General features: G+C 39.5%; 1 protein-coding gene across 2 annotated transcripts in view; it reads right to left on the reverse strand.

Annotated features, from left to right (window-relative positions):
* Positions 1-4,551, reverse strand: part of ROBO2 (roundabout guidance receptor 2) — a 1,102,980-nt gene extending 1,098,429 nt beyond the window's left edge. Inside the window, exon 1 of one of the 2 annotated variants that reach the window (XM_032182831.1) lies at positions 4,496-4,551. The gene's annotated coding sequence lies outside the window, so the exon portion shown is untranslated. Of the gene's footprint in view, positions 1-4,005; positions 4,281-4,495 lie in introns of those variants that run through there. The other variant, XM_032182822.1, reaches the window with a different exon arrangement.
* Positions 4,552-26,489: the final 21,938 nt, after the last annotated feature.

Consider the following 26,489-nt stretch of genomic DNA (forward strand, 5'->3'; position numbering starts at 1 on the left):
AATGGACATAATAATGTTGCACAACTGTTTAGAAAAATTGTAAGCTGAACTGCTGAATACATTCCAGTGAAGAGATTTGATCATGACTTAATAACTTACTATATGTTTTTTACATTATTATCAATTAATGTTGGCATAATAACACTTGTATATCCCCCTGCCTAAAATCATCTTGACAGACTTGAAAAAAATTCCAGGACAGAGTAAAACTGAAGAATGGGAATAGTCAAAAATTCATGTAATTTTTTGAATGGAAGCACGAACAGAGATAGGAACAATTGGTTATTTTTTTCCTGTTACATTGGTATGTAAAATCCAAGTAGCTCTAAACCCCAGTGGAATAAGATAGTTAATGTTCCACCCATACCAGTAATATCATACCTTCATGTATTCACAAAGTGCATAATTTACCAAAAAGTGTTTTGAGAGCAGTCTAGCAGTTTTCAGTATTTCTTGGAATTGCACATCTTTCTAAAGGATAAAACTCCAAAGTTTAGCCGTCTGGGCTTGTTAAGGGTAAAAAGCATGGTAGCTAATAAATTTTAAAATCCTCTAGAAATTCTTTGAATGACTTTCCTATGCATAACAATGTTAAAACTAATGATTTAAAAGACTTGAAACTTCAGAACTAAGAACATCTATCTCTAAGGCCAGATGCTTGCTGTGTGTGAGCCACAAAGCGCTTTTTTTTTTTTTTTTTTCCCTGAACAGGATTCCACAGAATTTGGCATATTAGATCTATCTCTCATCCAGCATTTTATAATTTTATATATCTAATTCTAGTCTCTAGCTACTGTATTTCTGTGACAGAAACATCTTGTTTATGGAGTGGACAGGGAAGGAAATGTTCTGCAGCCATTGGTTTAGATCTGTTTCTGGGGGACATTTGCCTTATGTTTAAAATAAAAACTTAACCATTCTTGGAGGCCTTGGGTTTTAGAAGCTGTCCACATCATTGTTTAAACTGGTAAGAATGGGAGAAAACATTACACTGAAAATCAACGTAATCTACTCTGAATTTAATACCATGGTTTTGCCATAGCATCCTAAATTCTAGAGGCCCAGCCATGATCTGAATCAAACCCCATGAAACTGTGAGGTGCCAGGTAGAGCTGATTAAGAAATTCAGTTGATTGAGAGAAGGCCAGCAGACAAAAGAGGAAAAAATGAAAGGAAAAAAAAAAAAAAAAAAAAAGAAATCAATGCTTGAGCATCAGTACAGTGTAATAAAAGCAATAGCTCATTTTGACACCTTCACTGAATTTATTTTGGGCTAATATTAGCATTAGTTTTCCCTTGCACCTAAATTTAACCCCCTAGTGTTCAGTTACACTTTTCCATGTTGTCCAGTATAGGTGACTTCTGCCTTGGCTCCAGTTGCAGCCACATTTCTTGTCTCTCTTTCATAAAGACTGCTACTCTTCTTTGTAAAGTACTTTTCTCTAAAGGTAAAGTAAGTTAAATATGCAAATATGCATTAGTAGGATATTAGAGATTAATTAAATACTGCAACTATGATATTCGGATAAGTAGGTGTGCAGGCTCCAGTTATTTCCAAAGGTGCAGACTACTTTCTCCTTCTCACAAAGTATTTCATCAGTAGAGGCTTCATAATTTGTTGTTCTTCATAATTTCTAGCTGACCCTGGAACAGGGTTTAGACCCTCCAACTACTCCAGCTACACAATTAAATGACTAAGCCCCTGATCTGTAGGTATTCCTAAGCATTTTCAATGAGCTAAACCATTAATCTATTTCCCACATTCATTAAGATCGGTTCTTCCACAGAAAAACCCAAATATTCCAAGGGGATTGATGTCAGATAAACCTTTTCTCCACTACTCAACTAGACAAAGGAAAACACCATCTCAAAACATTCTTTAAACAGATGACTTGGCTTCCAGTTTTATAGGTACATTAGGCAATTTCAACTGTTACTTGAAAAAGAGCCTGATGACCTCTCAGTCCTGAAACTGTGTTAATTTTAGCACATATAAGAAGTAATCAATTAAGGACAAAAGAAAGTAATAGCACCCACCTAGTACTTGAACTTGCAAAAATATTTATATCAGAAATGTAAACTTAATCCTAGTCTATCTTAGTAAAACCTTATCAAGAAATAGAGTAATCCATCAAGTTATTTCTTTTCCTTATGATTTCTACATGTGATTAGATAAAGGATTGTTTTTGTTGTTGTTGTTGTTGCTGTCGTTTTCCACAATTATTCTGAAGTTTCTTTATAACCTGTTTAATTTAGGAATTATAGAATAAAGGAATCATCAGTATAGACATTTTTCTCTGTGTTAATTTGGAGAGTTCTACTGACTTCAGTGCAGATACATCTCATTCACTCTGAAGTCAAAAAAAGTTGTGTAACTGAAATTCATCAATTCTCAGAGAACAGTACACTAAATAATATGTCAGGAGTTTGAGCAACATGTAGATCAGGTGGCAGTCCTCTACAAACATGTAAAGGTTATTTAAGAGAAGAAAAACACACATGTACATCTAATTTCTGCATGTTAATTAAAAATAAACCTGTAAGCCTGTTGTTTTGTGCTTTCTTTAATAGTAAGAGACTTCAGCTGCACATAGGTTTTTAATGCTAAGGAAGACATTCAACATACATTGTAACTGTTAGTTACATTGATGTCCTTATGAAAATACTGTGTCTATATGGATCATTCTTATTTCTCTGACATGTTTTATATGGAGTCTTGGATGGGCAAACACCTTCTACTAGCATTGAGCTTGATCTGCAGTAGAGTACGCCTACTTCTCACTGCCCAGAATGAGACATGAGACAAGTGAGTCAATCCCTTTCATAAATTTGCCTTTGTACTTATGGGTTATACTGTGTGTAGTGACCAAAAGCAACCACCTGTACACTTGCTATCTCCAGCTGCATCAAAATGCCTAAGAAACAGAGTGTAACACATACCAGTCATACACGAGTGCCTGGAATGTAATATGTGACATGTAGCTCAACAATTAACTTCCATTAATCTCCATTATGTTAGGAATAAAATACAGTTGATTTTCCACGAGTATTTTAATTCATTAACTATACATATTGTAGGTCAAATCTGAAATAAATGACCTAGTATCAACAACTTTAAGTAATGAGCCATATCTTTGTCTTGCAGGATAGTTATTTCCCTGGATTTACAGCTGGTACCCTGGCTATTCTTGACCCAAGATTTTACCATTAAATTAAGAGATTATTTCTGCAATCCTAAAGGCCTATGTAAGTTTCTGTCTTGAGTATTAATGTTCCTTCTTGACCACAAATTCTTTACCTATAAAGGTATGTTTGCAATGGATACCTTTCCTCTTATCCATAGGAAACATTATCCAAAGTTATGGAGACTGAAAATGAAAGGTTCCTGCCATGTTGTTTGCAGAGAGCCTGAATTTACAAGGTTAGGTTTTCTGTGGTGAAACAAGCCTATGCTGAAGTACCATCAAGGTCATTTGAATTTGTATTACTTTCCCCAAAGCTAATTACAACTATTTTTATTGCCTAACTTTTTCTTACTATTAACATCAACATAATTGAATATACCATGCTAGTCCCAGACTAATAAAGGAAGTCAGCAATTTCCAATTTACATACTGCACTCTAATACCTTTTATGAGCTAATCTGTTTTGTATATTGTAATCCGTAATTTAAAATAAAAGACTTTGGCGTTTTTACGCACTGAACTGTCCTTAAAACGAGACGAACGACCAAAACTCCTACTGCCCCTCTTCAGACGAGCACTTGACCTATTCCTCCCCGAGCTTTACCACGAAGGGAAGCGCAGAGCAGCCCAACGGGGTGCACAAGGCGCCAGATGCCACCCGCCCTGTCCCGGCAGCTGTTTCGCCCCCATCGCTCCCCGCCCTGCCCTGTCTCTTCCGAGGGAAACGAGCCTCCTGAGCTACTTTCCTGGCAGCACCTTCCCCCTCCTCCTCCTGCCGCCCCTTCCCCTCCCCGCGGCGTGGGGCAGCCCCGGCTCTTACCTGGGCATCCCCGCAGGCAGCCGGGAGCCCACCAGCCCCAAAACGCGGTGCCGGGGGGCGCCGGCCCAAGTTTATCCGGGAAGGGCGGCGGGCAGGTCCTGCCAAAATTAAAGCACCCGCCCCAAGCCCGCGGGGTCCGCGGTGGGCAGCTGCCGCCGCGCAGGCAGAGCAAGCCCGCTCGCTCTGTCGAAACGGGAGAAAGGAGAAGGAGGGGGGCGGCGAGAGGACGGCTTGTGGCGGTGCAGCCCTTGCATCCGAAGGGAGGAGTTAGCGGCACGGCCGGCCGCGCTCCCGGGGAAGGGGATCCTGCCCTCCCGCAGGAGGCACCGCGGGCGGCGGCTGCAGCACCACGGAGAGCGGCCGAGGAGGACCCCGGCACCCCGGGACTCCTCCCGGGCATCCCTCCCGGGAACCGGCCGGGGGGCTCCCGACAGACACCCCCGGCTGCCCGAAGAACTGGCCAGAGCCCAACAAAAAAAGCGGCGCTCACCAATTGTATCTCGTGGCGCAGAGGTCGAATGCACCAGCGCCGGCTGGTCAATTTCATTAAGCTGATCCTGCGGCTGAAGACACTGAGATAGGGAGGTTATGAAATGGTTGATGTCACGTACATACAGCCAGATCCATAGCAAACCCCACATCGGGGTACACCTGACCCATGGGATCACCTTCTGTCTCATTTCTTTCCCCCCTCCTTGCTCCGTGGGTGAAAGTGCAGTGCCTCAGTGGCACCTTATTTAGCTTGGCTGTCAACTCTGGAAGCTTTCATGGGCCTCAACCAAACAGTGAAGTATGATTTGAGGTCCTCCAGATTTAGAAAACTGCTATAGTGAATGTAATACCTCAAAACAGAGAAGCATGGTTTAGTGAGAAGCAGTCAATACGGACTGTGAGTGTAGAACTAGTCCTTTTGTATAAGCAGAGATGAGTGTTAAATAAATGGGATAACCATTGACATCTTAGGATCTCCAGGTGGAAGGGAGAGACTACACCTTTTGTAAATCTCAGAGGAAAAAAAAAATCCAGAAATGAAATACTTATTATTGCCTCCGGTGTTCATACAATATTAAACAAGCATTTCAGGTGTTGTGGAATATGTGTTACTACAGGAGCAGAGCTAAGTTATTCTGGAAAATAAAAATTGATATATGAAATTGGGAAAGGAAATTTCCATTACTAATTATTCATACAAACAGTAAACAAACAGAAACCACATCTTGCTGCTTTAGAGATTGGAAAAAAAATTAAAGGAAGGCTTGGGGAAAGATCATCAATGATCAAGACAGACAGGAGGAAGGTAAGGTGAATCTTAAAAACAGTACTGCATGACTTCAGTTCATCAAAATGTATATGACCTATTTATGTTCGTGCTTTCCCTAAATGTGTGTACGACATGAGAATACAAACTACAGCTGTGGAAATGGAAAGGAGTATGAAAGGTTGATTGGATGGAAAACCTGTGAAAAAATACTCAAATTTCTAAAAAAGTACTAAACTCTTTGTGACAGCTCATACATTTTCTACCTAAAGTAAAGGGGCTATGAGAACTGAAAGGCTGAGCTGATTTTTTTAATTATTATTATCATTATTAGCATAAAATAGATTAAAGGAATCATTTAATATATACCAATATCTACACAAATAGTTAAAAAATTGCTCAAAAACATTCTTAGCCCAGCTTAGCAAGAAATAAAATACAGAATGGAAAATATCCCAGAATGGAATAGTCCCTCAGCCTTCCCAAGATTTTTACTGCTTAACGTATATTCTAAAATTCCCTCTTGTTCCACTGAGCTTTCTATTCAGTAGATAATATATATATATATACATATATATACATATATATGTATACATACATGTCAAAACCTAATGCCAGTAATTTATGACACTTTGTAAAATGGAGCAAAAGTAGAGGAAAGATCAATCTTGAAAACACAGGATTTGAGATGTAGACAGTAATATAAGGTTATAAAAAGGTTTACAGAGCAGTAACACACTTAAAATCTCCTCATGCAGGCTTTCCCAACAACAGCCTGAAAGCAGGTGTGCCAATTAGTCTGGTCACAGATTGTGCAGTGAAGACAGAGGCCTCTTTAGTGAAAGTGTCTTGGAGCATATCCAGTACCAGTACATGACAGTGGATATGACACTGTCAAAATCAAGGCTGCTATGGCTTCAGATTCATAAGTCACCTTGCTATGCAGATGGTCTGAGAGATGAAGCATGGTGGAAGAACACTAAAATGCTAGTGGCAGAAGTCATGAACTGATTGTGGCCAACTGCACGAAGCAACATATGACATAGCCTGCTGTGGCAGAGAAGAGTTCCTTTGCATCCCTGTGCTTACCACAAATTCCCAGTCAGATGGCTTGTTTAGGGCAGTGACCTGTTTGGTACGCTCAGTTTTCAGGATAATCAAATCCTTATGGTTAACATTTGACAGTGCAGGTAAGATTGCTCTAATGTGGAATGAGCTCTTGGCATTTGTGGTCTCAATGCAGTTTCTACGGGAAAAAAATTTTGCTCAGGCAGTACAGATTAAAGTTAAGTAATGGTCAAACAGTTATACCCAGAAATTATTAGAGACTGAGTAATGATCATCTTAGGTCAGAATTAAAATTACTACATGAGCTACACATTATCTTCAGACTTCATGCAAGAGATCTTCCTTGGTTCTCTGCACTTGTACTATAGAGCAGGCAGGTATCTATTATGTTAGACAAGAGATAAATACGGAACAGCAACAGCAAAAGGCTTCCTTCACTGAAGAGTTTATAGTCTAGTAAGGTAAAAATCTTGATAAGAATAATGCGCTCACTGTGTGGGCAGCATAAGTTTTATGTGTTCTTAATTATTTATTTCTTTGCTTCCAAGTGCTTTGGTTTATAAATGATATGATGTGTACATGCAGTGTTGATAGTCAGATAACTTAATTGTTTCGGTAGTATAAAAAGGCATATGATGTAATGTCAATAGACTGCACCTTGTGTGCATTACAGAGCTTTTCCATGTTGATGCTTATCCTCTAGCGACAAAGCTAATGATTCCTAATATGTATACAGGGTAAGAGAGAGACTGCTGTGATAGACACTTAATAAATGGTTAAACAGATTGGTGGGAGAGCCAAGAATAAAACCCAAAATCAAATCTTGGCTTTGAACTGTTTTTGGAATGATATAAACAGATGCAAAAGGTTTGAATGCAAATAAAACAAGAACAGAAAAAAAGCCTGAGGGCAAAATTACCAAAGTAATGCAGCTATTTGCCCATATGTACAAACTTAGCTTCCTTTCTTCACACAGACCATCCTAAAAATATGCTCCAAACAATGCCAGATTTAGGGGATGTTTCCAGTAGTAATCCAGGCTTAAAAATATTAGTTAATTACTGTAAGGCATGATGAATTTCCTTTTGTAGGTGTTTCAGTAACATAGTATGAAGTAGCTAATTAAAATATAAACATCCAAGTGGGTATTCACACCTTCTAGCTAATGTCACCTGAATTATGCCCTAGGAAAAGCTTCTCTCCACTGACTCACAGAAAATCTACATTTCTGATCATTTCACCTGAACAGATTAAAGTAGATGGTTTGCATCCTCTACTATCATCCATTTGTGCTGAAGCAAAATAGAACAGGAAATACATGAAACAGAAAGAAAAGAAAAGAAAAGAAAAGAAAAGAAAAGAAAAGAAAAGAAAAGAAAAGAAAAGAAAAGAAAAGAAAAGAAAAGAAAAGAAAAGAAAAGAAAAGAAAAGAAAAGAAAAGAAAAGAAAAGAAAAGAAAAGAAAAGAAAAGAAAAGAAAAGAAAAGAAAAGAAAAGAAAAGAAAAGAAAGAAAAAGAAAAAGAATAAAACCTGGACAGCTATTCTAATTGTGGTCCAGCCACCCAGGATTGGGAGCATTAATAGCTCGGGTGCTCACAGAAGATTACTGTTAGGTAGCAAGAGAAGCAGGAAATTACCTCCTGTAGTCAAAACAGGAAAAGCGGCTAGACCAACTGTCTTTCCTCTCAATAAGTTGATACATATCTATCTGCATAAATCTCAAAAAGCCTGAGCTTCATGTACGAACATTTGGCACACTGAAATGAATTTGGATTTTGGCAGTGATTTCAGCAGGATCAGAATTTTATTAAACAGTTTTTAGTAGACATGACATAGGAATGTGTCAACAGAATGGCAAGAAGATGTAGAATAGGTTGTATATGTAACAAAGTCTCTAATTAAGCCTCTAAAGAAAGAAATCTATGCAAGTCACTACCATCGTTGCTGTGATTCACATTTTCTTTTTAGTTGCATGTCTACTAACCCCTTCCTTTCCCTCCAGTTAGCCAGATTTACATTCTACCAGCCCAAAGTAGGGTATCTGACACTCGTGATAGTAAACTGATGGGATGAATAAGAGCAAAACCATTATTTGTGATGTCACAGACACATCAGTATAAAATAAAGTATTTGATTACCAGGAGGAACTAAGAGGTCATTTACCTTTTTTTCCAATTACTTAGCTTAACAATTGAGACTTTGAATGATAATTTGATTTGAGCTGTGTCAAAAGCAGTTACACTACTAATAATAGTACTGCCTAATTACCAATATCATCACGCTTTTGGGGGAAAATTAACCTCATAAAACCCTTATGGTGTAGAAGGTTAAGTACTTAGATTACTTTGTACCTTGAATCTGACCCAGAATCTCAGTTTCATAATGCCAAACCAATTTGTAATTGATTTTATATCACCATTGATTATTACAACAATGTAAGACTTCATCCAATTGAGTTATAGAGGGGAAAAAAATCTATCACGAAGATACAGAAGCATCCATCAAAGATACATTTAGAGCAAATGGACAATACACTTTTTTTAAAAGTTGTAATTGTATTCAAGGGAATGACATTTAGCAGCCATCGACTGTAGGTTATTGAAATATTCTCTGACCTTGGCTCCACTTTCAAATGGAAAGCAAAACCACAAATAAAACTGCAGGGAATAAAGAAATTGAATTTTGGTCTCAATTGCTTGTTTTGCAAATGTTCAATAGTAAGATAATGATCTTAATTACTCTCACAACTACCAATTTTGGAATCAGTGCTTAACCAAAAACCACATGCTGAATAACCCTATAATCTGTAAATGGACAGAGTTCATTGCAGATGGAACCTATCTACATATACACAAGTGCTTACTAGAGCACACCATTTATTTTGGTAAGAGCATGGTTTTCTTGCCAAAACAAATGTACCAGTATAGTCCTTGGAGTGTATAAGCCTAAGGAGTGTACATGCAACATATTATAGTTTATTTCTTCATAGCTACATAAGATGATAAAATAATTATTAAAAATTATTATGTATATATTTTAAATTATAAACTATGATGATAAAGTTGCAGCCACATTGGGTAGGCATTTTCCACCCTACTACATCCTGGTACTTAAAGCCATAAGCTTTTTATTCAAGTTACTACTTCCTTTAATGCAAAATCAGAATGCAAAAGAAAATATTTTTTCTCTTTCATTTCAGAAAGGACAGAAAAGCGTAGAAGTTGAAAGTCAGGCCCCAAAGTTCTAGTTTATTGAAGAGTTATTTATTTACAGCTTGTAATGTCTGTACAATGAATTTAGCTGTTAAGTAAAAGAGTAGGAAGAGGAGAGAGAGAGAACAGAAGCTCTTTGCCTGACAGCAGTTGTTAAAGCAGCACTCGTGATTATCGTAATGGGTTCACTTGTCAAATGCCTTTCATACCAAAAAGCTGTTAAATGTGAAGTTGAGGCTGTGGATTTTTTTTCCAAAGAACCAGCACTCCTTTTCCCCACCCCCACCTCCCCTAATGAACATTAAAAGCATTTTAGTGCTTGAAGGAATCTTATTTCCAGGGGGATATCACAGCATCTACCTGTCTTCTGTTGGTTCTGAGCACTTTGTTCGTAACTTCAAACAATGAGTCAGCATGTAAGATTTCTTTTAGGATTTACTAGTAACAAAGATATAATTTTATCTGTTTTGACCAGTAGCATTCATAAATAAGCTCTATTTCTCACTTCGCATTCCCTAAAGAGAATGAACATTCTACCAACCGAATTGATAGCCTTTGCTCATCTTTTCAGCTTTTTAGTGGCAAAGTTTCTTTAAAAAATCAAAGATTAGTACTGTTCCTGTATCAGTCAGTAACCTGACCCTAAGACTACACAGTGACTACATGAATGTATGTAGTCACCCCCACTGTAAATAAATAAATAACCCTTCCTCTACTGCCTCAGAGGCAAAAGCTTTGAAGAGCAGAAAAGAAAATAAGCCTTTGGTTTCTTACAAAGGACACTTCTCCTATGCCTTCTGCAGGGTATGGCTGTCACAAGCATGGCTGCTGCAGGTTGAATAGCAGAGCACATTACTGTAGCAAATGCAAGTAGCTGCTGCACAAGTGAAGGAATCTCGGGGCTTCCCCCTGTCTTCTGGTGCTGTAAATAAATAAATAAATAAACAAACAACACTAGAAACAGATGGGCAAACAGTGAAAATTATAACAACTGAAAAGACTGATGATTGCTCTTAATAAAAGAGTTGTTTAGGCAACTACTCCACCCTTACAGTGGTGGAAGGGGAACAGTTTTAGCCATTTAGCCATCAAAGTAGAGCTGAAAATATGAAGATGCATCAAAAGGAGAAAGGAAGGAAGATATGTTACTTCTGATGTTTCCCAGTAAGCAATGCTCAGTGAAGGCAGTTATTCACTGGGTATGCGGTAGCCCAGTTGTCAGTGGATCGGGAAACATATCATTCCAAAACATGATTGGGACCATGATTGCATCTGTTTTGCCTCACCTCTTTTTTTTTTTTTTTTTTTTTTTTTTTTTTTAAGGGGTATTTTGAAACCACAACAATGTTGCTAGGACAAGATTTAGACACATAAAATCTATAAACAAGATTCAAAGGAGGGTTGAAAGGGTTGAAATTGCCTTCTTTTTAAAAAAATAATATTATTTAAGACTCCTACTAGATGCACCACTTACACTTCCAGATATGCTAAAATAAATTCTAGAAGATGGAGGGTTGTTTGCTTTTGGTGTTAGGTTGGGGAAGCTGACTTATTTCCTTTGCCCTTTGGTGTAGGCAAGTCATTTCACACATGTATATGATAGCTATCTTGTTTTAAGGACAGGAAAGAATAATGTTTGTGTGCCTCATAGATTTGAAAGAAATGTATTTTGCTTTTCTGTGTATGAAGAGAACAAACTTCCAATTACATTTTGGAGCAGAGATGAGTATAGGGTTCTGTATCTCAGCATTGCTTGAGCTTTATTGGAAAATACTCATGGAATCATAGAATGGTTTGAGTTGGAGGGGACCTTAAAGGTCAGCCAGTTCCAACCCCCGTGCCACGGGCATGAACACTTTCCACAAGACCAGGTTGCTCAAAGCCCCATCTAATGTTGTTGTAAAAACCTCCAGGGATGGGGCATCCACAGCTTCTCTGGGCAACCTATTCCTGTGCCTCACCACCCTCACAGTAAAGAATTTCTTCCATGTCTAAATCTACCCCCTTTTAGTTTAAAACCATTACCCCGTGTACTATCACTACACTCCCAGACAAAGAGTCCTTCCCCATCTTTCCTGTAGACCCCTTTTAGGTACTGGAAGGCCTATAAGGTCTTCCCAGAGCCTTCTCTTCTGCAAGCTGAACAACCTCATCTTCACAGGAGAGGTGCTCTATCCCTTTGATCATCCTTGTAGTCCCCCTCTGGGCTTGCTCTAATAGATCTGTGTCCTTCTTGTGCTGGGGACCCCAGAGCTGAACACAGTACTGCAGGTGTGGTCTCGTGAGAGCACAGTAGAGGGGGAGAATCCCCTCCCTCGCCCTGCTGGCCACACTCCTTTTGAAGCAGCCCAGGATATGGTTGACTTTCTGGGCTGCAAGCACACATTGCCAGTTCTTGTTGAGCTTCTCATCAACCAACACCCCCAGCTCCTTCTCATCAGAGCTGTTTCTCAATCCATTCTCCACCCAGCCTGCATTTTTTCTTGGGACTTCCCCAGTCCAGATGCAGGACCTTGTGCATGAGGTTTGCAAAAGCCCACCACCTCCTGAGTCTGTCCAGGTCCCTCTGGATGACATCCCTTCCCTTCAGCACATCAGCTGCACCCCACAGATTGGTGTTATTTGCAAACTTGCTGAAAGTGCATTCAATCCCACTGCCCATGTTGCTGACAAAGATGTTAAACAATGCTGGTCACAATACTGACCCCTGAGGAATGCCACTGATCACTGATCTCCACTTGGACACTGAGACATTGACTGCAATTCTTTGAGTGTGACCATCCAGACAATTCCCTATCCACTGGGTGGTCCATCCATCAAATTCATGCCTGTCCAATTTAGAGACACGGATATCATGGGGGACAGTGTCAAATGCTATAGTAATTATAATTATTGTTCCCAGCTTAGCTAAGTTAATAGAGATCGAATTTATGAGGTATTTCTGAGATATTTCTTTTGGCTTTTAAACCATCAAAGCACCTGCAACTCACTTGAATCCTTAGAGACATGCAATTGTCTGCTAGCACACTACAGACAAATTTTAATTGGGGTATTCCATTACAGATACTGCAGTCTACCAGCCTGCTTTCAGAATTAAAAAGGACAATAAATAAACATTTTAAAGGATAATGAAGAGGAGGAAGAGAATATAATAAAAAAATAAAAAAAATCCCCTCAAAAGTGAAGCTAGATTTTCAATGATTTTTATAAACCATTTTCAGGTCAAGGGAACAAAAAGAATGAGCTAGTATATTTGGAAAGAAAAAAAAAAAAAAAAAAAACAACAACAAAAAAACAACCTCAGTTCTTTGCTACTGTTCCCCAGGAGATGTACTCAAATATAATTAATATATTTCTGATAGACAGTGAGTTGGAAATATGGCATCACAGTTATTGGTTATGTCCTTTATTAGAAAGACAAGTGATTACTCCAGGTTTCCTATTTTACCTATTGAAGAAAGAAAAGTTGCAAAAGGATTAATTCTGCAAAATAGCACAAAAAAGTAGGGAAAAATCAATAGCATCAGGAATCTGGGGAATAGAATTTAAAAAAAAAAATCACAAGTGCTGGAATAGTTACTTGTGAATGACAGATGAAAAGCATAAATCAATAAAAAGCTTTGAAGAAGGTACCATAGGAATAGATGAATATACACTCCAAAAAGATTAGTGTTTTGTGTATTGCAGACAAAACCAATGGAACCAGTCATCACAAAATGGAAAATAACATTGCAACCCATAATACTTGGTAACGATCTCTACAGGAAGAAGCTAACTGCAAATAAATTACATCTCACTTAATTAGGTAGGATTTTGTTCAGCTTTGGAAGTATTTTCTTGATCCTGTATATTAAATATAGCTCATTACCTATAAACTGCTCATAACTTAAAAACATGCCTTCTTTTGAACCAAACGGAAACAGTAGTTAATATTTTTTGTATTTGTTAACTGTTTTTACCAATTGAAATGCATCATCGAGAAAAAAAAAAAAAAAAAAGCATTAAGAAAGAACTAGTTAGAAAGTTACCCACACACACTTTCTAACGTGAAAATGGTGATTCAAAATGGTTCCTTTTATGCAACTTCCTGGAAATTTTTATGGATAAAACTTTTTCAAACTTTTTCAAATTCTGAAGAAAATTTCTACTACTAAGCATGAATATAGCAGTGAGGGTAAAGGAGATTAGTAAAAGGAGAAGACCAATTCATTTGCTCTGCTTAGATTTGACCAAGCAATGTACCTTCCATTCTGTATGTCAGGAGAAAGATCCCTAAGAACAAGTGGTCATTACTTTATGAAAAGTTTTCCTATCATTTTATTCCTGTTCTTGATTCCAGTTGTTTTGTAGGACTGTCATTTCCCAAACCAATACAGAACAGGCAGTACCATGTGTCTGTTGGTAATGAAGTTTTAAATAGATATAAATTCCAGGTAATGGATTCATCCAATGAAATTCCATGAAATAGCTTTTTTTTTTTTTTTTTTGGTAACTGACATCTGTGTAGTGTGTACTTCACATCCTGTTATATATACTCTTGTATTCATAATGTTAAAAGCAGGCAAGCACATATATAACAGCTCTTTCTTTCTGACAGTTTCTTCTGATGCACATCAAAGGACATTATAATATATGTAGAAAATACATAAATGACTGATTTCTGTGCTGTGGTGTCTTGAGCCTTGCCTTGATATTAACAGAAACACAGGCAGTGTGCTATTCTCATATTGAACTAGCCCAACTGGGACAGGTGTCACTAGATAAACAGGCAGGCTACCTGAACAAAATGTCCTGAGAAGGATTTTGTTCCATAGCTCCTATGCTCTGTTTCTGTCTTGGGACAGATGAGTTGGACAGCCATGAATGGACAAGCAGATGAAGGAAACAGAACTGGGAGTTCACATTTTGCTCTCAGCAAAGGATAGAGCATAACCGAGCATATCTTGGAGACTGAACCAGAAAACAAGTGTTCATCCTCTATTGTACTTCTTTGGTACTTAAATATATATATATATATATATAAAATAAAGGTTATTACATCTTCAGCCCTACTCAGCAGACACTTAGCTTTGGATGATCTGGTACCTCACAATCTACCTATTGTATTTTTGAGAAATTTGACTTTATTCCATTCCCTTTTCTTAGCTAAGCAAAAAGAAAAAACAAGGATATTTAGACTTCACTCTTTCTTCTTGTGAGCATATACCTATAAAAGTTTAAAGTTGGAATAATCTTTATGGAAACTTTGTGAAAATAGCCACAGATTTCCAGACTGAACAGGGAAAATGTGAATATTATTTCCCCATTTTTCTAATCCACAAGAAGCTATTCTCACAGCTGGTTTTCATCTTCTAACTTTGGTTTATACCTATACTAATAGCACTATCTATAGCTGTTCTTCAGCTATGTTGTAAAAGTCTACTTCCCTTGTGTCAAAAATAATTCTATGCTGCCTCAGGCATTTTTTCTAAACTTTCCTTTCACAGAGCAGTGTTTGAGAAGTCATTTAACTCTCCTTTTCCTGATAAGTTCTCAATTGTACTTTTGATATATTTTACTCAGGGTTTTTCTCTGACCAAAGGATGGACACCTCTCTCTTCCAATTAGTTGATGGTTTTCTACTTTCTGCTGCTGTAGTTTCCCTCTCACTCGTCATCCTCCTTGACCTCAGAGCAGCTGGAACTCCACAATTAGATTAGACAGGCTCATGCAACTCAGCTACAGAGAAGCTGCTGTAGTACTTCTGCTATTTGTGTCCAAAAACATGCCTGGATTCTTATTTTGTTGTATAAATTGTAATAATGACAGGTTTTTATGGATGGACACAACCATTTCCTATACATATGAAAGTATGAAAGTAATGCAAAGCAGAACAAGTAGGAGACAGGCACACTTGTTTTTGTAGCACAAACACAGAGACTACATATTAGCCCTCCTAAAGGCTGTATTCAAAACAGTGTTCATTACCCTAGGAACAGCGCCACAAAAGGAGAGCTAACACAGACAGAATGGTAATGTAGTCCAGTGATTAGGAGCAGCTTATTATTAAGGATTCTGTAATTGAGATTATGTCTGGTAAGGAACTAATCCTTCCATTTCAAGTATGCTATAATTTTAATGCAAGGGCAAGGCTACTAGTAATGCTAGTATGCTAGTGTGGGAAAAAAAAGGCTTTTACACAGATTGACAGACCTCTATTCTACCTTCTGTCTTTAGTGAAGCAATATTAAATGAGATTGACCCAAATATGCTCTCTTATCCTCACTGCTTATATTTTACAAATATTTTAAAGAGATGCGAGTTTTGGCAGCAACTACTCATAAAGAATCATTTTCTCCATTTCATTAGCCCAGTGTTGAAAAAGTAGAGTGAAGGCCATGTACTGAAAAAGTCTCCTGAAATGATAGGTAGTAAAAGAAACAGAACTTAAAAGCATCAGCTGAAAATGCAACTGAATGAGATGATACAAATGAACTGCTATTCAGCAAGTACCCATCACCTACCTGAGGGTATGCCAATGTCTATATGGCTTAAAAATAAATAAATAAGTGCATACATACATAAATACAGCAGTAGTAGAGGAAGTAATTGTTACTTCTATTATATGCATCTATCTTCTTAATACATGCTGAGAAAAGGAAAAACTATCACTATTTTTTATAGAAGACATATATTATGTTACGTTAGTTTTTTTTTCTTTTTCTTAAAGAGTTGTGGAATTAAGTCTTGCACTCTTAGCAATGGTTCATCTTCCACCTCAGTGACCCTCTGCTATTAAAATAAGGGCAAGATCACTGAGATGTTTGTGCTCTAGCACTTTTTATTCAAGTTTCAGCTCCTGTGACTGTGACATTGCAGTTTCATATACATGAAGGTCAAATATAGGCTGCTTGAGCTCTTTCCAAACATTCAGGAACCCATACACCAAACATACCTCCTCTTAATCTCTTGCATTTATTCAGACAATGAAGAATCCACATCTTAAATCTGGAAACTGAACTCTGAAGAGTTGATATGGATGAATATAGAAAAATATTTAGGTCAGATTTTTCAACTCAGAAGGTCTAACTGATGTACTCTGAATACCAATGAATAATTAAGCTTCCATTTCTATGATTTCATTACTTTCATTATTATACTAATGTAAAATAATTTCCATGATTTTGCTGATATAACACAATGCTTTGTGAATGTTAAGGATTTCAGCTCTGACAGATATGTGTCATTAAGCAAGAAAGTGAAACAGAGTCACTAAGTTACAGTGAAAGGTAACAATAAATAAATAAATAATAGCCAAAGCTGTCATGGAACACAGAACTTCTCACAGATAATCTGTCATTTAAAAACACCAACTAATCTGAACAAAAATGAAGAAAATAAAGAAGGATATTCTCCAGTTGTCAGCCATACTGTCAATGATATTCACTCAAAAGACCAAATTCTAGAAATTTGTAGGTGAGTTTGATAAAAAAACTCACCACAGACGCCCATCTTTTCTTTTTCCCTTCCCTTCCCTTCCCTTCCCTTCCCTTCCCTTCCCTTCCCTCCCCTCCCCTCCCCTCTCCTCCCCTTCTCTTCCCATTAAATTACTGGAGGAATTATTCAGATATTTGGAGAAAGAATAGGATCATTGCAGATATTCCAGACAAGACTGTCTGTAACCACTTATTGGCACAAATATCTTCCAAAAGGTCATTGATTATTACCAACCGTGTCTATTAAAATTCAATTTCGTATGACATTTTAAGAAGTATATTGGACAATAAATTGCTAGATTTAAAGTGTTTTTCCAAAGAAGAGAAGGTAGCCACAAGGGCGGATATGCATTGCAGACCAGTAAGATTGCAATAAACTAGAGTACACTATCAATCTGGTGAATTGTTGCAGGGTTTTTCATCCATTGCATTTGCTGTAATAGAGACTGCAGTTGTCACAGGAAAAGTATAGCATTACCAGACTTAATAACTATCAGAGTGATAGATACTAATGGATAAGACAATTCTTGAGATGCACACAGCAGAGTTGATATCTAATTTATTGCAGCTGGGCCTGAAAAATATCTTCCTTTTGACCTTTTTTCCAATGGACCCTGTCAATAATGACCACTGACATAAACGTGGGCCTGAAGAAGGGATTTAGGGAAGTCTCTTATGATTCTTTCCTCACCACCCTGTTCTGCAACAGACCCCTAGAGCCAATGCTGCCAGCAGTGGGGAAGCCTAATGCTTGTGCTTATTATGAAAACAGGGAGAATCATTTTGCAAGAATGGGTTATCTAAACAGTCCTATGATTCTCAGTCATCAACAGCTTCTGATATGCTTGTGTTTTCCCCAGATACACCAAAACCAAAATGAAACAAACAAACAAAACACAATAGTAACTCATCAGAGAAGCTACTTTTTTTTTTTTTTTTTTTTTTTTAATCAATCTGTTGATTTACGAGTAGCTCCAGCAACAACAAAGATTGTGAAAGCAAGTATCATATAATGTTCCATATTTGAACTCTCTGGTGTGTAACAACATCTGAACTCTGGAATAACCCTTCCTGTGAATGCATCAGCAATATCTTTGTCCCTTGTGAGTTCTCTGGTACTTAATAAGGATTGAGCTCACCCCACACCCTTTCTTTCCTTTGAGGTGAGCTAGTACTATCTGTCTCTCCTGCAGCATCTATTGTCACAAAATGCATAAGCTACTATCTCTGAGAATGTAGTATCTCTGTACCAGAAGAGTTAAATATCAAACCGAACGGTCAGAAAGAGAAATAGCCCAACGTCATAACCTCCATCTTCATAGAAAACAAGGTTGCTTACTGCCTGTAGGAAGGTAGCCCTCAAAATAACAAAAGGATATATGGGTAAGTTTTACATCTTTGCTATTTAATTGTAAGAATGTTACTAATATACATTTTACTGGTGTAGAAACTTCAGCAATGAGGGAGTAAAAAAGCAAACATTTCCTGAACATCACTTCTCACTAATGGCAGCATAAATCTGCAGTTACTCAGTTGACTTCAATGAATCTACTTTACATTTACACTGCTGTAGCCAAGCATGAAATTTGTCCCAGTGATTTATTCCACAGATGAGATAGATCTAGGCTGGACTCAGTTCTGCACTTAGAAAATGTTCCATAATTGAAAAATTCCTAGTAATTGGAGATAAAATTCATGCTTAAGGAGTGTTTCCAGAGCTAAAATTTTCAAATGTTTCAGGGATTGCATTATTATGAAGAGCCAGAGCTATGCAGCCACCTAAGACTTAGTCTGTGTGTTACAGATATGAAAGGGCTTTTAGGGCTTGACTGTAGAGTATTTCTATAAAGCTGATTGCTCCTCACATTTCAGCAAAGGATTCACCTTCATGTTGCATAATCCCTATATCTGTAATACAACTTCACACAGCAAAACAAAAGTTATAACCTAAGGGACAGAGTTGGTGAAGGAAATTAAATAAATCCAGAACAGAAATCAATTAATCACTGTACTCTAATCTTGAGATACAAATAAACCACTTGCATCATAATTACATAGACATTATGGATATAAAGAAAACAGAGACTCTTCGCAGTCATATCCATGGCATGACAAGAGGCAATGGGCAGCAGAAATTGAAATTCAGAATATTCCACCTAAATATGAATAGAATCCTCTAACTGAGGATGGTTTAAGATTTCTGTTATATTACTGCAAATTACTCAGTTATATGAAGCAGCATTTGAGCTTACACAGAAATCACATCATTTACCAAAATCTATCTACATCATAGTTCATCTGGTTTGTATGTGTGTGTGTCATTGTTGTTGTTTTATTATGATTTATCTGTCTTTAGAAAATTAACTCTTGCTCCACAGCTCTTATTCTTCCTCTACAGAGAAAGCAGATGAACTATCATTGGCTGCTAATGATGGCAATTGATATCACAGGATCAAGGTCATTTGTATGGAACTCTTCACCTCTGCCCCAAGAACTGCATTTTAATTTATTGAATGTGGTTTATTATTTAAAGAAAATTGAACTGGGAAGAGGGAAAAAGTCTTGAACATCATAGAATCATAGAATCATAGAATATCCTGAGTTGGAAGGGACCCTTAAGGATCATCAAGTCCAACTCTCGACACCGCACAGGTCTACCCAAAAGTTCAGACCATGTGCCTAAGTTCACAGTCCAATCTCTTCTTAAATTCAGACAGGCTCGGTGCAGTGACCACTTCCCTGGGGAGCCTGTTCCAGTGTGCAACCACCCTCTCTGTGAAGAACCCCCTCCTGACGTCCAGCCTAAATTTCCCCTGCCTCAGCTTAACCCCGTTCCCGCGGGTCCTGTCACTAGTGTTAATGGAGAAAAGGTCTCCTGCCTCTTGACAACCCCTTACGAGGAAGTTGTAGACTGCGATGAGGTCTCCCCTCAGCCTCCTCTTCTCCAGGCTGAACAGGCCCAGTGACCTCAGCCGTTCCTCGTACGTCTTCCCCTCAAGGCCTTTCACCATCTTCGTAGCCCTCCTCTGGACACTTTCCAACAGTTTCATGTCCTTTTTATACTGTGGTGCCCAGAACTGCACACAGTACTCGAGGTGAGGCCGCACCAGCGCAGAGTAGAGCGGGACAATCACCTCCCTTGACCTACTAGCGATGCCGTGCTTGATGCACCCCAGGACACGGTTGGCCCTCCTGGCTGCCAGGGCACACTGCTGGCTCATATTCAACTTGCTGTCTATCACGACCCCCAGATCCCTCTCCTCTAGGCTGCTCTCCAGCGTCTCATCGCCCAGTCTGTACATGCAGCCAGGGTTTCCCCGTCCCAGGTGCAGGACCCGGCACTTGCTCTTATTGAACTTCATGCGGTTGGTGATCGCCCAGCTCTCCAACCTGTCCAGATCCCTCTGCAAGGCCTTTACGCCCTCATTTGAGTCCACAACTCCTCCAAGTTTGGTGTCATCAGCAAACTTGCTCAAAATACCCTCTATTCCTACATCCAGATCATTTATAAAAATATTGAAAAGTACCGGTCCTAAAATGGAGCCTTGAGGGACCCCACTGGTGACCGCCCGCCAGCCTGACGCAGCTCCATTTACCATAACCCTTTGGGCCCTGCCCGTTAGCCAATTGCTCACCCATCGTATGATGTTTTTATTTAGCTGTATGGTGGACATTTTGTCCAGTAGGATCCTATGGGAAACCGTGTCAAAAGCCTTGCTGAAGTCCAAAAAAATCACATCAGCTGGTTTCCCTTGGTCCACCATACGGGTGATCTTATCATAAAAGGAAATCAGGTTAGTTAGGCAGGACCTACCCTTCACAAACCCATGCTGGCTGGGACCAATGACTGCTTTGTCCCCCAGGTGCGCCTCAATGAGTCCGAGAACCAACTTCTCCATGATTTTACCAGGCACTGACGTGAGACTGACAGGCCTGTAATTGCTAGGGTCTTCTTTCTGACCCTTCTTGAAAATTGGCACAACATTTGCCAGCTTCCAGTCTACAGGGACCTCTCCAAATTCCCAGGATCGTTGAAAAATAATTGATAGAGGTTCCGCGATGACATCCGCCAGCTCTTTCAGCACCCGGGGATGAATCCCATCCGGACCCATGGACTTGTAGGGATCCAGGTGGAGTAGCAAATCCCGCACACGTTCAGGGTCAGTTGGGAGTTTGTCATCCCCACCGTCCCGGTCCTCCAGCTCAGGGCACCCTGGGTCCCGAAGCCCATCATCGGCATTGAAGACAGAGGCAAAGAAGGCGTTAAGCGTCTCTGCTTTGCCTACGTCATCCTCTGTGAGGAGACCTTCCCTATCAAGGAGCGGCCCTATGTTTTCTTTAGTTCTCCTTTTTCCATTTACATATCTAAAAAACCCCTTTTTATTTTCTCTCACAGACACAGCCAGCTTCAACTCTAGCTGTGCTTTGGCCACTCGAACTTTCTCCCTACAAACACGAACAGCATCCCTGTATTCTTTCCATGACGCCTGGCCCTCCTTCCAGTAGCGAAACACTCTCTGTTTCCGCCTAATCTCCATTAGAATGTTCCTGGTCAGCCACGCCGGCCTCCTGCCCCGCCTGCCTGACTTGCGATATTTTGGAATTGCCTTATCTTGTGCTTCTAGGAGGCATCGCTTAAAGAGTGACCAGCACTGGTGGACATCGAGGCCTTCAAGAGCAGTTTCCCAGGGGACCTTACTGACTAGTTCCCTGAGCAGCCTGAAGTCCGCTTTCCCCATATCTAGGGATGAGGTTTTGGTGGCACTTTTCCTTCTGTCACCATAAATTTTGAACTCAACCACTTCATGGTCGCTATGACCGAGGCGGCCACCAATCACCACATCTCCCACCAGACCCTCTCTGTTTTCTAGCAACAGGTCTAGGAGGGCACCTTTCCTAGTTGGCTCCGTTAGCACCTGTACCAAGAAGTTATCATCTAGGTGCTTCATGAACCTCCTGGACTTGCTCGTGTCAGCCGTGTGGCACTCCCAGTTAACGTCCGGCAAGTTGAAGTCCCCCATAAGGACAAGGGGAGTTAATCTCGAGGCCTCTCTTAGTTCTGTAACTCATCATCTCCTCTCACTAAAGTCAAAGGAGATTTTCTGTGTTGTCCAGCATTGGACTGATCTGAAACTTATTATTTAAGTGTCTGACTGCAATCACAGCTTTGGATAAGGCTCCCATGTTCAAAACCATGAAAGAACCAGGAAAACAAAAAACAAAACCAAACACACATACACAAGATAAATGAGATGTTTTCCCCCTCAACTGACTACAGTCTCCACCCTTTTCAGTAGTTGTGCAATAGATGCTCTGTAACAAAGTTCAGAAGAAATTTACATACCCATCTGGGTAAAATATAAAATTCATTATCACCTTACCTTGTAGATGAAAATTGCAAATTTAAAACCTTTCTTCTTGTGAAAAACTGGAGACTTTTTTTTTTCTCAGTAGTGTGAATTGATGTTTCCCATCTTTTACTTCAAGTGTTTGGTGGGAAATGTACAATTTGCACTTCAAAGACTCACTCCAGCTTAGTTGTGTGCTTTGCTGCTGCAAGAAAGTCTTATAATTGTATCATTAAAGTCGATAGATTTCCATATATTTAAAGTGACAGGCTTCCATTTGTTTAATTCTGTAGGAAGCATTAGATTGCATATTGTTCAGTGTGGCATTTCAACATATTTCAATCTCTGATCTAGTTATTTAGTCACAGAAATGATGAACTGAGTATCTGTTACAGTATGAAGTCACATGTGTGTGTGAAATAATTTAACAAAAAATCTTAAAACAGGACACAAAAATAAGCCACGGTCAATGGCCCAAAACAATCCACTCAAAATAGTTCCTCCTGCTTCAAGCCATTACCCAATTATACAGTTTAGCTTTTAAATCCATGTGGTACCAGACCAAACCCTGACAACTTTACTCATCCAATATTCCTGATGCAGAATATCCTATCATGAAGATTTCAGATGAGAAGCTGTCAGACCAGCCATCAAGTCCCTGTTGCCATCAAAGATGAGTTCTGCTCTGTTTACAATGAAACTCTGCAATAGCGCAGAGGCCCTGAAACCCTCTTTCTTCTGATTCGTATCATATGTAGAGAACATACCTTCATGAAAGGATTTGGAAAGCTAATGTGCTTTCACTTTAGCTTAAGCTAAAGTACTATTGCAGCAAGTAGCTTACATGGCCTTGCTCTCAGCTGCTAAATCTCTGCCAGAGCTCAAAGCCAGATCATTCACACCGTGCTGTGTGCCATTCCCAACACTGCTGCACTGATGATGTGTGTGGCAGGAACTAAACACCACCTGTATGGCTCCAGGTGCCTGGGACAGAGAACTCTTCACCATTTGGTAGCGGCCGTCTTCCCTCCACATGGAAATATATATTAAATAAATGAATAAACATGACACACTGCTACCTAGGAAGAAGGGGCAAGCTGATTATATCCATCTGAAATTATCAAACCCTTGGGGGCATTATTTGCAAGAAACTCTGTGACGTTATGGTTCAAGGGCACACTGTGTATCGCACTATGCCAGGCACCATGAGGCTGGGCACAGCTGGGGCCTATGGGCCCTTCCCCAGCCAGCCTGTCCCACAGCCCCATTGAGGTCAGCTGGGCCAGTAATGGTGCCTGGGGTGGGCCACAGCCCAGCCATCCCCAGGTACTGACACAGGCCCCGGGGTCTGGCTGGCAAGGAGCAGCCTCAGGGTGGTGCCCAGATCGGTGGGGCCCAGGGCCAGGCCCAAAACAAGGCCAGGACTGGTGGCAGCCCCAAAGGAGGCCTCTCCCTGCCTGCCCACCATCCCCAAAGCTGTTCCTACTGTCACAGCGCGGCCTTTCCTGGGCATTGGGACACTGATCTGTCACCCAAGTGGAACAAGCCAATGTACAATGTTTTATTAGGCTTTTTTTTTAGCTTTGATTCTGTGTTGTCCGTGACTGCTTAATGTTACTGTCCTCCCCAACACAGCATTCAGTTAACCGTAGGAGTGAGGAATTAGAGCTCTCCCAGTTCAGTATTGCTAATTTAAATGCATTCTCTCCCTTTTCTGAGGTGGGAAAGGCCACAATATCCTATTGTGCCAATGAATTTCCTTCTAATAAAAACCGCAAACAAGGACGTTACACAAGCAGAAGAGGACCAACCCCATGTTTTTATTTCCATTGCTTGATAACCCCAGTATAACAAAAAGTGAACTACCTGCTTCAGCGATTCCAGGTTGCCAAACACTTCATCTATGGGGAGAGCAGTCAGGGCCGAGAGGTCAGACCCCAAGGCCCAGGTGTGGCGGCACCCCTCAGGTGAGAGGCAGGGTGTCCTGACCCATCCTCTGAAGGGCTGGTGAGGCTGTGGCATGTGAACATATAGCACCAGGTCCTGACTCTTACTGATTCTGCACTGGGCATCTCTAGGCAGACCCAGATTGCTCAAAAAGAGGTTGTGCGTTCCCCTCAAATTATCCACAGGGCCTCTGCTCTTTATCTGTAAAAATCAAGTGTTTTGATTCCAGCAGTGTCCTTGATCAACAGATGGTCCATGAAAATATTTCCCCTGGATGATATGAATGATCAAGTAACAAGAAAGCTGGAAAGTGTGTGGGAGGAAGAGGAAGAAAAGCTCTCTTCACAGGCCTTGTTTTGGGATAAGTGATGTATGTTAATACCGTGTCTAGACACATTATAAGTTTGAAAAGTATAGAAAGCAGAAAATGCAGAGGTCTTGTGCAAGGTAAAGGTTTTGACATCAAGTCTAGCACAGCTTGGCCTGACTTGGAAATCTTGCTAGTACTTCTAATTATAAAACAAACAAACAAAATAAACACAAACAGAAATCTCTGAGAAATCTAGTACTTAAACACTGTTAGCTAATCTGATTGTTAAGGGTAAAATAAATGTTGTGGAGAATAATTTAAGGGCAAAAAGCTTTTTTATTTTTATTTTTTTTTCCCCACTAAGAACTCTATCTTCTATACTTTTGCATTCCAAATCTCTAAATAGCATGCACTTTACAAGTTTTAATGCTTTTATAGCATTTCTGAGAGACAGAGGAATACCATTGTTTTCCATTTTACAGATGAGGAATGGAGACAGAGGATGTGGAACGCTTTATTGATGGCCATGAATTGGAATTGTCATTTCTGGGTTGTTAGGCCACTGCACTGTATCAGACAATACTTTCTACTAGATTTTTTTTTCCCCTGATTATGGATAATTCTAGATAGAAACATCAATAACATTTAATCAAAAAAAAAAGTAGGGTGCCCTTCTCCCCTTCCTTGGGGGACCAATGGTGAGATCCCCCCTTATTCTTTAAAAAGGCTAGGAAATAAAGCAGAAGTAATCATAGACATCTGAACTGCTTTCAGGAGATTCTGCTTCTTATCAACTTAGCCCAGGGGAAAAAAAAAAAAAAAAAAAAAAAAAAAAAAAAGAAAGCTGTTCTGAGAATTTTGGTCTCTGATGGGCCTCCTAAGCCAAAAAATATCAGCAATTATATAGAGCAATATGTTTTGCTCTATATCTCCAACATGGTTTTAATCTAGTCTCTTCACTCAGCTAGGCAGAGAAACTTTTGGACATGGGGATACAGGACCCATGGGACTAGTAGAGTGAAAATCCTTTCCCAATGCTGAGCAAACAGGATGATGTCCCAGGTATAAGTACTACTACAATCAGATTAAAGATTACCAACACCTTGCTATAGCTTAGGTTAGCAGAGGTTTATGCTTTAAGATAAATTAATCACTCTCACTCTTCCATGTGCCATATAATTTATTTTTTTTTCTTCAGTAACTGCAGCTCTGCAGACTCTTTTGCTGATATATAGGATTTCTAGGTATATTTCTAGCTGGTTGAAATAAAGCTATGTTTGATATGAAAATTAGTGAAACTAGTATGACGGCCTGAAACAAATGATGATCTTCATATGGCCTGTTATGCACTAGTGTAGAAGCCATCAGCAGACAGCATGTAGGTACCCAGGTACTAATGTTGTAAAAAATAATAGCCCCTTTGCAAGAGAGACAGAAAACATCCATCAAAATTGTACCTTCTCCCTTGAAGACAAAACACCTGGCCTGTTTTTTTGACTCGGTCAAATCAGAGAGCAGATATATTCATTCACAAAAGAAGGCAAACAGCTTATAACATTTAGCTATTCACATATACAGTATATGCTCATTCATAAACACTGTTAGTATCCTTGCCTCTATTGACTGCCCCTGCAGTCATCCTGATCCCATAAGAAAAACATCTCTTGTAACAAGAATCTCAGCAGCTCTAAATCACATGGTGTTTTGGCTCCCAATAGGGGTCACAATGAGGAAGGACGAAATCAGTGGAGGTTCCTTCTGTAGGTTTTACCACAGAACTGTCTTGGGGAACAGCCTGAAGAAGGTGCTATGAACCCTTTGTTACTTACGATTTCCATGGCCCAACTGTTTCAAGCCATCACTAGC

Source organism: Aythya fuligula, chromosome 1 (genome assembly GCF_009819795.1).
Source record: "Aythya fuligula isolate bAytFul2 chromosome 1, bAytFul2.pri, whole genome shotgun sequence".
NCBI lineage: Eukaryota > Metazoa > Chordata > Aves > Anseriformes > Anatidae > Aythya > Aythya fuligula.